The sequence below is a fragment of the Cupressus sempervirens genome, chromosome 10 (assembly GCF_028749045.1).
Source record: "Cupressus sempervirens isolate cs-2001-9-10 chromosome 10, ASM2874904v1, whole genome shotgun sequence".
Taxonomy (NCBI): Eukaryota; Viridiplantae; Streptophyta; class Pinopsida; order Cupressales; family Cupressaceae; genus Cupressus; species Cupressus sempervirens.
In genome coordinates, this window is record NC_143127.1 from 846,491,347 (window position 1) to 846,504,604 (window position 13,258).

The window sequence follows — 13,258 nt, forward strand, 5'->3', positions numbered from 1 at the left end:
GAGGGTAGAGAGCTCTGAACATTGGTGGAGATTTCATTGTTTTTCCCATGTGATCACTACATTTTGTTGTTGTACCCTTTTGATCATTTCATTTCATTGTTGTGCCCTTGTGATCACTATATTTCATTTTCGTGCCCTTGCGATCTCTTCATTTTGTTGTCATGCCCTCATTAGAGATCAATGGGCATCTAGGATTTCTTTTTCATGCCCTTATGATTGCTACATTTCATTGGCTTTCCCTTGTGATCTCTACATTTCTTTGTCGTGTCCTTGCTCTATGATTTCATTTCCATGTCATGCCCTTGTGATCTTGGTGCCCTTGCTCTGCAATTTTCTTCTAGGGGAGAAGAGGTACCTATGTAAATGTTCTTTTATTTTCCTTCTAAACATGTATCTCTTTATATTTCTCCCAACAGGTGATTAGAGAAGCTTCTCTTTATGTATATGTATGTGTACATATATACATACACACACATATATGTGTGGGTCTATATATGTATATATAGAGAAGCTTCAAATTGTGTATATGTATGTTTATCATATGTGTGTGTCTATATATGTATGTATGTATGTATGTATGTATGTATGTATATAGAGAGATCTTTTTTAAGCTTCTTATTACATATTAGCACAAAAAAAATTTGATCTAGTTGCATACATATTCCAAAATCTAAATAATAAAATAATAAAACTCACTCAATCCATGCTAAGTGACTTACCTCAAAATCCTACACATAAATAATGTAGACCATTAAAGATGGGTAGAGTTTGCAAGAAATTTACAAAAACATATCATAAGAGATATTTTTAGAAAGAAACAAGCCATAGCCCAATTAAATTGGTGTAGTTATTGATTAGCTCGGTTGATTATAATTTCCTATAGAACTATCATCAGATTAGGTACAATGAAATGAACAATTAGCTATTCCCAGCTAGAAGGATTAAATACAATTTTCTAAGGTGATAAAATTGCACACATTACCGTATGTATTGACATATCAAACTTCTATTTCAAACATCAACAAGAGATGATCCTCAAGAATCAAAATATATAGAAACACAAGCTACAAAAGAAGACCTTCTACAGAACATTGTTGAAACACAATCCTCCTTTGTGGCTAATCTTCCACCCACTTCTATATAGGTTTTAGAGGTGCTCTCATTACTCCATTTAAACAAAGAATGTCCCCAAAACATAAAATGGCAAACTATTTCACCAATCCCCATAAATGAGTATAACATTGAAGGACTATTTGTAATGGCATTTCCAACTCTCTTTTTGAAGGGGACTGTAAACTTCAAGTAACATCATGTGAAGGAAATACAAATGCATTAATATGCTATCCACCTCATTAGATACCATGATAATAGTGTTGGTGTTTTAAAAGGTACTAAAACTACTAAGCAACAAAATGCTTAATACCAAAATGATAGTACATACACAATCTAAAGACTAGCCTATTCTTATTAACAATTGCATATGTAAGATATTTGGACCCAACTTCAAAAAAACCATAGATGGTTTTCTACTCTTTTGGCTCTGCAAAACCAGGGTGGGTGTACCCAGGGATGGTTCAAAACTGGAACAGCTGTATGAGGATTATTCTTAGTTTCATTCTGATTCTCATTTTAAGATCCTCAAACATATACATTATTCTCACTAATATGGTAAACACATCCCATGAAACAGATATGGCCAAGAATTCTTCTATAGATCTGCAGATGTTTTTAACAACAATGGCTAACTGAAACTAAAACATTCCATGCAGACAAGTGCTAGCCAACTTTGAAGATCTATAAGAAATAAAAGTAAATTTTGATTTGATGATGTATTTGAATAACCATTTATAATATATTTCTCCTTTAGCTAAAATGACTTGATCAGTGTCTAATCCATTGGGGTTCAGAGTCTATAGCAAATTCTTAGATCTAATTTGTTGCCTTACAACAAATTCTATCAGCAATTCTTATCAGAACTTATCATTCAAAATCCTTTTCAATACTTAAGAAATCTCATCACATTCATCAAAGCCTTTATTTAATCCATTGAATTAATAGCAATAATAAATGGATATACAACCTAACTAGATTGTATTCAATCGCACAAGCTTTTACTCATACAACATCAAGGTAGCTAAGTATTTAAAAGGAGGCAAAATTCAGAAAGAACTGATATTGGGACAGTTCATAATTTGTATTCATTTCCTTTGAAAATGGTATATCCTTTATAGTAGACTCAGAATGGCCTTCAGAAAGAAACACAGCTCATTCTATATTCATGTATTCTCAGAGAATTTGACAGAAAAATACATTACAAACTTTCTTTCAAAATTTTGACCAAAAACTAGACTAAGCACAATACTTAGAAGAAATAGAATTCGGACCCTTCTTTAGCCTTGGGATCTCACTTAAATAGTGTGAGATGCAACAAGCTTCGGGCTAAAGAAAGTGACATGTGTCCTTTTTCAAAAATTGGGTAAATTACCCCTTTTCAAAAGAAAACCGAACAAACAAAACAAAACAAATAAAATAGAAGGCAAATGACAGCTGGAGCATAAAATCTTCAATTTTGTCCTTTTCTCTAACTGCTCCCAGTTTGTAGTGCTTTGATTTTTGCGATTGCTTCACAGACAAATATTTCCCTTTTAGTGGGCCAATCACATTCCTTAACTGTTGTTAATTCATCCACTATTTTCTGCCACCTGGCATCAGTAATCACCCTTCCTTCTATGATAAACCTATTCACTTTAGTTTCAATCTTGAAAAGGGTATCAATTAGTTCATTGAAAAGACATTCATCAATACCATCTTGGAGAATGGACACCACTTGTGGCAAGTCTATAATGTGATCAAAAGAATTAGACCACTCATCAAAATCTTTTAACTCATCATTAGAATCGATAACAGAAGGAATCAAAGAATAGAAACCATTTGTTAGCATTTTCAATTTGCTTTGAATTACTGCTAGCTTCCCTGTGAAGATTTGCAATAATTCTTTCACTTTGTCCATACCTTCCTTCACAGTAATAACTTTATCTGGGAGATCTGGCTTCTTTGCTAACAAGGGTATCAACCTGTCAAAAAATTGCATATAGGGTCCCCACTATTAAAAAATAGGCTCAAGCCATCTAACTGCACCCATGCATACTTGTTCTGCAGATTGTAGACTAATGAATGTATTATACGTATCCTGAGATATTCTTTCCAGAATGTTGATTCTATGATTTAATACATTCATCAAAACATTTTTCTTGGTATTATTGTCAACCTGGGAAACTTCTATTTCCACACTAATCATAGGCACTGACACTGTTGTTCCCATAAGCATTTCTTCTGTTTGGGCCTCTGATTCTACTACGTGCCTTCTTTCTTCCTCTTGCCTTGGTGCATGCTCTACCTCTGCTGCTATCTTGAGTTGTTCTTTGAGGGATTTTATTTCTGTTTCCAGAATCTTAATTTTTTCCTCCAACTCCTCTATTCTTTGTTTCTGTACATGGCTCATTTTGAGCTCTTCTTCATATGTTCTCCTAATATCAAGGCATTCATTAAACGTTGCAACTAACTTATCCTCAATTTCATCAACCTTTTCCTCATTCATAAGAGCAAAATGTTTTACCAAACTGGAGATTTCCTTCCCAGTAGTGCTCTCTAATGTCCACACAATCATATTGCCCTGAGGAGTTTCTTCTATATCCATCATCTTAGGCTTCTTGGTGTCAGGGGCCACACTCCATACTGCTGGGGTTTTAGTGTCCACATTAAAACCTGACCCTCTTTTAAAACCTTCACTTCTAGTGGCTTCATAACTGATGGCCTTATCTTGTCTTCTCATTTGGCCCAACACAAAAGCTTTCTCAATGTCCCAATGTGGTATTAGAATCATGCCACTCCTATGTACTAATTCCCTAGCTTCTGCGGCAGTCATTGTTTCACTTTCAGGGTCATAAGCCAATAGTTTTTCAACTAACTCTTTATTTTTCTCTGGATCTTCTCCTGGCATGAGACTCAATGTGAGTTCATTTTGTTTGATTTTATAGAGAAAACTTTTAAATTCTGATGATTTAATAAAATCATCATCTTCCATGAATTTCTCAGATTGAATGAGCCTGTCATCCAACCTTGATGCTGCAATTTGCATGTCAGTAGAAGCTTTTCCTGCTTCAGTAGCCCTTTGGTGAAAATAATTTTGCCTAATATCAGAAAAATACTCACTATTTCCAGACATGACTTGTATAGCTCTGCTTACCACCTTTTCAGGGATGTGCATTGTCTTTTGTCTTTTATTTCCTTGTGGCACCCAGGCTGAAGTTTATGGCTGCTCTTCTTCCAAATGAATTTCTAATTGTGTATCTGGTTCAGGGGATTCTCTATTTACAATGGCTTCTTCTCCCTCTGGCTCATGAGGCATTTGTAACATAATATGATCAAAATTCTCAATCATTTTCCTCAGATTATTAGGATATGGAACTTCTGTATAAAAACCCTTAAAATCAAGGTTGGTCCCCTTCAAAGCATTTTCCACTTTCCTTATTTCTTCATACTTCCTCAATAACTCATCTGCCTCCCCTATTGCTACTATGTTGGCAATTAGGTCCTCTACAGGGATAGGCTTACTTGGAGGCAGAACAAAACCCCTAATGGTCTTAACCTCGTTTGTAATATAACTGTCAGGATCATACATCCTATAGGGCCCAGTAGCAAATTTATACTGACCTAAATAGTCACTCAATTTCTCAAAAGCATTCTTTCCTATTTCAAAGTCTCCTACCTTAAAGGTTCTACATAAAAAAGTAGGCTTATGCAGAGAGGGAGGGATCATTTCTTTATTCATCAATAAGAATTGCCAAAAGAATTCAATAATGGCCAATCTAGGGGGTAGATATTTAGGCAATAGATGAGGAGGCTATGGGCATGCAAAAACTCTGATTAAAGTACATTCTTTAAACAAAAATATGCTTCCCTAATTATTATCTAATTTTGTTTTTTCATCTAAGAAAGAGGGCCTAAGTAGAGTCTTCAAAACATTGGGTGCCCTAAAGAAAGTATGATCTAGCTGCCTCATAATAACAGAACTGAACAAATTGAAAAAAAATAGGGCATTTGAATAGAAGAAATCTTTATGCCAAATACGAGTCTAGAGTTGCACAGGTAACTCAACAAATTCATCAGAAGTTTGATCAATGAAGTCTCCACTGATGTACCCAATGTTGCTATACAGGATAAGGTGCATCAATAATGAATAATGGTGGAACTTGAAGTCTTTCAGTTCTCCTTTCTTAGCGTCACAAATCTGCATGTGCATACTATCAATGATAAAGGCCACATAATCATACTCCTTATGATGAAAAGGATCCTATATGTCGCATGCCATCAGAAAAAGAGAACCATATACACAATCCTCTACACCATCAGTTCCCAATACTTTGTGTAGCCCATACACTGTGTTTTTGAAATAATTTTTGAACCTACTCAAAGGTAAAAAGTCTCCCACCTTTTTTGGGATTAACCCTACCTTCTTAACTTTGTAAGGAATGTGTGGCAGCATGACATTGTTTACAAAATAGGTTTTATTCCTAGCAAATTTTTCTTGTAAGTCTGCAATGTCAATAGGTACATCCATTTGTCCCATCAATCCAAAAGCCTCAATAAAAGAAGTTATGTCTAATGTACATAATACACTCCCATTATGCCTGTGGAAAGTCCTGGTTACTGGATTGTATGAATTTATTAGGGCCTTCAACAGGTCAACATCAACGAACACTTCTGGAAAAATTAATTTTGCCATATTTCTATTCCAAGGGTTACATACTGGCACATTCTTTATTCTGTTCTGATAAAAGTACATGAAAAGATCATAGCCAGTAATTCTAGGGCATTCAGCATCTCGAAAAAAAGCATAAGGGTCTCTAAATATATGATCGTTTGCAAAAATTGCATTTGACGACCCTGGAAGGAGTTTTAACAAGTCTTCTGCATGCTTGTTCGATTTTCTGACCCTTGTCTTCTTTTCTGTTTTGACTGCAGATTTCTTCCTTTTTCCTTCTGGTGTGACTTCTACCACATCATCACCCTCGTCTTCAACTTCAAATTCTTCTATGTGCACCTCTTCAACTTCTTGGTCAGCCATGTTTTTTATACTTTGAATTCTTCTACAATTTCACAGGATACACAGAGCTCTGTAGCTTTCAAAACTTCAGAACAGCACAGGAACAAGCTTCTTGAGGCTGGTAATTCAATTAAATCCTTGATATTTTAATTATATATCTACCAACCTTTTTAATAAATTTAGCATGCATGAGCTTTAAAACTTATGATTGCAGGTCGCCATCAAGGTATATCAGCCGCAAAATTGGATTCTAATTGTACTTTTCAAAGCCTTACTTTGCTTGGCTATAGTAATTTTGTCCTTTTTTGCTTATCTGTCGTGACACATCAAAGGTTCTTTCTTATATGACTATCATTGGTTCTTATGCTGAGTCAAACCTTCAATGTTCGTGATGTTGAAAATGCTCTCGATGGATCTCTACGCTCACTTGGAGAAGCTTCAAAATGCCCTAATCGTAGGAATGTAATGATGCTCTTACACTATTTTGCAAATCCCTTTTACGTTCCTACGAAACCTTTTACCCTGTAGGATCTCAAGCCCTTTTACTGTGTGTTTTCGCCTTTATGATTTAAGCTTCTTCTGTATAAGTGTAAAGATCCTTAACTTTGTCTTATTACCTTTCATGCTTATACGTAACCCTTTACACCGAAACATCAAAAACCTTTTTACTAACATCTCCGTTCTTACGATTCAACATTCCTCGTGTGAACGTAAAACCCTCACTCAAGCCATCCTTGTAGCCTTTACGGTCCTACGTGCACGTATCTGCGGAGATCTTGGAAATTCCCTCTACATTGTTCTACTCACTTCATTTCTTGAGGCAGCGTAAGGCTTCAAAACTTATCTTTCGCTCTTACGACTTAGCTTTATTCGTATCACCGAAGAGCCCTCTCAACTGCTATTGCGGTCTCACGTCTTCCTTTTATCGTATGAGTGTAAACCCCTTTTACTGATCTTCCTTCTCACCTCTTTAGGCTTACACGCTAAGACTGGATCCGTAACCACGAAAAAAAGAAAAAATAGCTCTTCATTCATACGCTTAACCTATAAGCGTAAGGGTGTAATATCAAAAGCTTAAGTCATATGCCACAAGGGATGGGCCTATCTGACATAAATGTCATGTCTCCATCTGATTTGCTGCAACTGGGCCCTTCTGACACTTCAACAGGTCCCACATGATTCCTTTACTACTAAAAATAAAGCTTTACGGTTGTCCGCAAACCCAAGAATCATAGACACGTAAACACCATGAAACCTTGCCTCCGTGCTTACGTAAAAACCTTTACTCGTAACACCATAATACCCTCGCGTGCCCTTCAGATCATGCTTTATGCCTTTATGCTACCCATAGAGGCGTATATGCATAGATCATATTGAAGGCTTCCCCGCTCCTTCGCTCAAGGTATTTACTCGTAAGCTCGTAACAAGAGCTTTTCAAGGAGCGATAAATCCTTTATGCCTCTTCGCTGTATCAGAAAGCATGGCCATGGAAACCAAAAGCAAAAGGCATTCTGTTGTTACGTGAAACCTCACACCGTAAGAATGTAAAGGACTAACTTAAAACATTTTACAACATCTTCTAAGAAATTCAAAAGGGATGCCATCAATTTCAGACCTGGGACAATTTCATGGCTGTTTTAAAATATCAATATGGAGAAATCAATAGACTCTGATAACACATGAAATAGGGCAAGACTAGGGAAATCCTAAAAACTCAAATGATTTCTCACCATAATTTTCAAAAAAATTTGCAAGTGTGAAAAATTAGACCAACAGTGGCTCTGTCTGGGGATGATAGACTACTTGAGTCTATGCAAGAATTCAAAATCTCTAGGAGAGCAGATCACATATTTAGTAAGATGACAACTTCTTCAGAGAGCACAAAGCAACACACAAAAACAAGGAACCAGACTGCACAAGGATTTACAGAAAGCACAAAATGTACAAAACAACAAGAAACCCTAAAACTACTGTTCATGGAAGAAAATAAGTATTTTTCAAGAAAAATACCTCTTCAAGAACTGTCCATGAACTGGCAATTCAAGAATATTGTCAAATATATCTTTGAGTATATAAGAATCTTCACCCCAAGTATTTTCAATGAGATATGGGCCTAACCAAATAGGATCAAATTTGCCATGTTTTCCTTTATCTTCAATTCTGGCATTCCACATTAAGACTAAATCTCCATTTTCAAATTTTCTACTTACAGTTCTCTTATCATAGAGTGTCTTGACTTGCAATTGAAACTTTTGGTTCCTTAAAGATGCTTCTTTTCTGGTTTTGGTCAGTCCTACCAATTCATCCATTCTTTCTTGCATTTCATCTGTAGTATCTTCATCATATAACTAGATGTAATTGTATAGTCCCATCAAGTTATTCTAAGGCATTCTGGCTTGAATCCCATACACTAAATCAAATGGAGCTACACCAATTGCTTTCTTTACAGTTACTCAGTCAGCCCATATTGCCAACTGTAACTTGGAATCCCATGCCTTTTTATTATCATCCAAGGTTCTCTTAATGACCTTCAACAGGCTCTTATTTGTGGACTCAGCTTGTCCATTCCCTTGTGGATGATATGGAGCAGATGATGACCTTGTTATTCCATATTTATCACAAAACTTGATGAACTCCTCAGATCTGAAGCACATAGCATTATCTGTGACAATTCTCTATGGACATCCAAATCTAGAAATAATATTATTCAACAGGAAATTATTTACCACTTTACTTGTTGCATTTCTTGTGGGGATAGCCTCTACCCATTTTGTAAAGTAGTCAGTGGCAACCAAAATCCAAGAATAGCCAGTGCTAGACTTGGGGAAAATCTCTCCTATGAAATCCAGACCCCATTGTTGAAAAGGTTCTTGAATCTCCACTAGCTTTAATGGAGTATTTCCTGAGAATTTTAGTTTTCCAACAAACCTCTGACAAGGGTCACATTTCCTAACCATAACTTGTGCATCTTTAAAAAGGGAAGGCCACCAAAACCTAGCTCTCATTATCTTATGTGCAGTAGTTTTGACCATGTAGTGTCCCCCACATACTCCAACATGCATTTCTTTCAAAACCTCTTTTGTCTTTTCTTTATCAACACACTTCAACAGAACTCCCTCAAAATTTCTCCACCATAGGTTATTTTGGACAATTATATACCTGATGGCTTGCAATTTAGTATTCCTCTTTTCATTGTCAGGCAGATGGGGAGGAGCTTCCATATGTTGCAAGTAATATGTGACATTGGTGCACCAATCACATTGGTCCATGTCACATAAGTCAGCTCTGAGATCATCATTTACCAGATTTATCTGATTAGCCTCTAGAGTAGTTTCAGCCATGAGTTTGGCCAAACCTTGACCTCTTACTAACTTTGTTATTTGTATATCAATGTTAAATTACTAGATTCTATTAATCCATCTACACCTCCTACCTGATACTTCCTGTTGAGAGAATATATCCTTGACTGTAGCACTAGGTACAAAAGCGATAACATTAGCACCTACCAAGTAACTTCTGAAAGCTTTTACAACCTTTACCAAAGCATATGCTTGCTTTTCATTTATCTCATACTTAAGTGCAGCACGCTGTAGTGACTTACTGAAAAAGGCAATAGGCTGCTCATATCCTTCTTCATTTTTCTGTAATAAGACTATAGCTACAGTATGGAATGATGCAAAAGAGAAAATATGCATGGGTTTTGCATAATCTGGGGTCCTCAACACTGGAGCATTCTTTATTGTAGTTTTTATATTCTAGAATGCTTGTGAAGGTTCACCATTCCAATCTATAACGGCTCCTTTCTTGAGCATCTTTGAGATGGGTCTACTGATTTCAGCAAAATTGGTAACAAATCTCCTCAAAAAATTGACTTGGCCAAAAAAGGACTGAATTCCTTTCACATTTTTTGGTTTGGGGACTTTGTCAATAGCTACTACCCTTTCAAGATCTATTTTTACCCCATCCTTAGACACTATGTGTCCTAATAATTTTCCTTCTGTGACCCTGAATGTGCATTTCTTTGGGTTTAAAGATACTCCATATTCCAGGGCTTTTATAAAGATTTTTTGTAAATGTTTGCAGTGATCTTCAGCCTTATTAGAATACGATGTAAGATCATCCTGGTACACAACCATAAATTTATCAATATACTCATGAAATGCTACATCCATGGCTCTTTGGAAGGTGGCTCCTGCATTAATCAAGCCAAAAGGCATCCTCACATACACATATGTTCCCCAAGGGGTTGTGAAGGCTGTCTTGAACTGTTCACTTTCTTTTACTAGAACTTGATTATATCCAGATTAACCATCCATCATTGAGATCAATTCAGAGCCAGTCACTTGCTGTAACATGGCTTCCATATTAGGTAAGCCATAATTGTCTTTCAGAGATGCAATGTTTAAATTTCTAAAATCAACACAAAGCCTAATATCTCCATTCTTCTTCCTGACAGGAACCAAGTTTGAAACCTAGGTGGAATACCTGATCGGTTTAATTATCCCATCATCTCTTAGTTTTGTTAGTTCTTCTTGCATTTTTGGGGCAAGGGTAGGATTGATTGGTCTCTGTTTTTGCCTGAAAGGTCTTACATTTTCCTTCAATGGTATAACATGCTAGAAAAGATCCTCCCTGTAAGCCTTAAGGTCATCATATGACCAAGCAAAAATATGTCTGTATTTTCTATGTAGGTCAATCAATGTTTTCTTGATTTCAACAGGAAGATTCTAGCCAATATAAACCCTTTTAGGAATTTCATCAATACCCAACTTTATTTCTTCTAACTCCTAGGGTTTGGGGTCGTTTACTCCTAATTTTACTATGTCTTGGTTATCAAAAATATTTTCCAAGACTACTAACCCCTTTGGCATCTTATTTGTTTTCAACTGCATTATTTCTTGACCAAAAATGGTTTCCTTCCCATTTATGGTTTCAATCAGTCCACTGCAATCCATCTCCTGACCGTGGTACTTGTCTTCATTTAACAAAAAATTTGTAATATCTTTGTCATCTTCAAAAACCTACATGTGCATACTATCAATGATAAAGGCCACATAATCATACTCCTTATGATGAAAAGGATCCTGTATGTCGCATGCCATCAAAAAAAGAGAACCGTATACACAATCATCTGCACCATCACTTCTCAATATTTTGTGCAGCCCATACACTGTGTTTTTGAAATAATTTTTGAACCTACTCAAAGGTAAAAAGTCTCCCACATTTTTTGGGATTAACCCTGCCTTCTTAACTTTGTAAGGAATGTGTGGTAGCATGATATTTTTTACAAAATAGGTTTTATTCCTAGCGAATTTTCCTTGTAAGTCTGCAATGTCAATAGGTACATCCATTTGTCCCATCAATCCAAAAGCCTCAATAAAAGAAGTTCTGTCTAATGTACATAATACACTCCCATTATGCCTATGGAAAGTCCTGGTTACTAGATTCTATGAATTTATTAGGGCCTTCAACAGGTCAACATCAACGAACACTTCTGGAAAATATTTCTATTCCAAGGGTTACATACTGGCACATTCTCTATTCTGTTTTGATAAAAGTACATGAAAAGATCATAGCCAGTAATTCTAGGGCATTCAACATCTTGAACAAAAGCATAAGGGTCTCTGAATATATGATCGTTTGCAGAAATTGCATTTGATGACCCTAGAAGGAGTTTTAACAAGTCTTCTGCATGCTTGTTCGGTTTTCTGACCCTTGTCTTCTTTTCTATTTTGACAGCAAATTTCTTCCTTTTTCCTTCTAGTGTGACTTCTACCACATCATCACCCTCATCTTCAACTTCGAATTCTTCTGCATGCACCTCTTCAACTTCTTGTTCGGCCATGTTTTTTTTACTTTGAATTCTTCTGCAATTTCACAGGATACACAAAGCTCTGTAGCTTTCAAAACTCCAGAACAGCACAGGAACAGGCTTCTTGAGGCTGGTAATTCAATTAAATCCTTGATTTTTTAATTATATATCTGCCAACCTTTTTAATAAATTTAGCATGCATGAGCTTTAAAACTTATGATCACAGGTCACCATCAGGGTATATCAGCCGCAAAATTGGATTATGATTATACTTTTCAAAGCCTTACTTTTCTTGGCTACAGTAATTTTGTCCTTTTTTGCTTATCTATCGTGACACATCAAAGGTTCTTTCTTATATGACTATCTTCCATTCTTATGCTAAGTCAAACCTTCAATCTTCGTGATGTCAGAAATGCTCTCAATGGATCTCTACGCTCACTCAGAGAAGCTTCAAAATGCCCTAATCATAGGAACGTAATGATGCTCTTACACTATTTTGCAAATCCCTTTTACGTTCCTACGAAACCTTTTACCCCATAGGATCTCAAGCCCTTTTACTCTGTGTTTCTGCCTTTACGATTTAAGCTTCTTCCATCTAAGCATAAAGATCCTTTACTCTGTCTTATTACCTTTTACGCTTATACGTAACCCTTTACACCAGAACATCGAAAACCTTTTTACTAACATCTCCGTTCTTATGATTCAACATTCCTCGTGTGAGCGTAAAACCCTCACTCAAGCCATCCTTATAGCCTTTACACTCCTACGTGCACGTATCTGCAGAGACCTTGGAAATTCCCTCTACGTTTTTTCGCTTACTTCATTTCTCGGGGTAGCGTAAGGCTTCAAAACTTATCTTCCACTCTTACGACTTAGCTTTATTCGTATCACCGGAGAGCCCTCTCAACTGATATTGTGGTCTCACGTCTTCCTTTTATCGTATGAGCGTAAACCCCTTTTACTGATCTTCCTTCTCACCTCTTTACGCTTACACGCTGAGACTGGATCTGTAACCATGGAAAAAAGAAAAAATAGCTCTTCGTTCATATGCTTAACCTACAAGCGTAAGGGCATAATATCAAAAGCTTAAGTCATATGCCATGAGGGATGGGCCTATATGACATAAATGTCGTGTCTCCGTCTGATTTTTTGCAACTGGGCCCTTCTGACACTTCAACAGGTCCCACATGATTCCTTTACTGCTAAAAACAAAGCTTTACGGTTGTCCGCAAACCCAAGAATCGTAGACACGTAAACACCATGAAACCTTGCATCCGTGCTTACGAAAAAACCTTTACTCATAACACCGTAATACCCTCGCGTGCCCTTCAGATCATGCT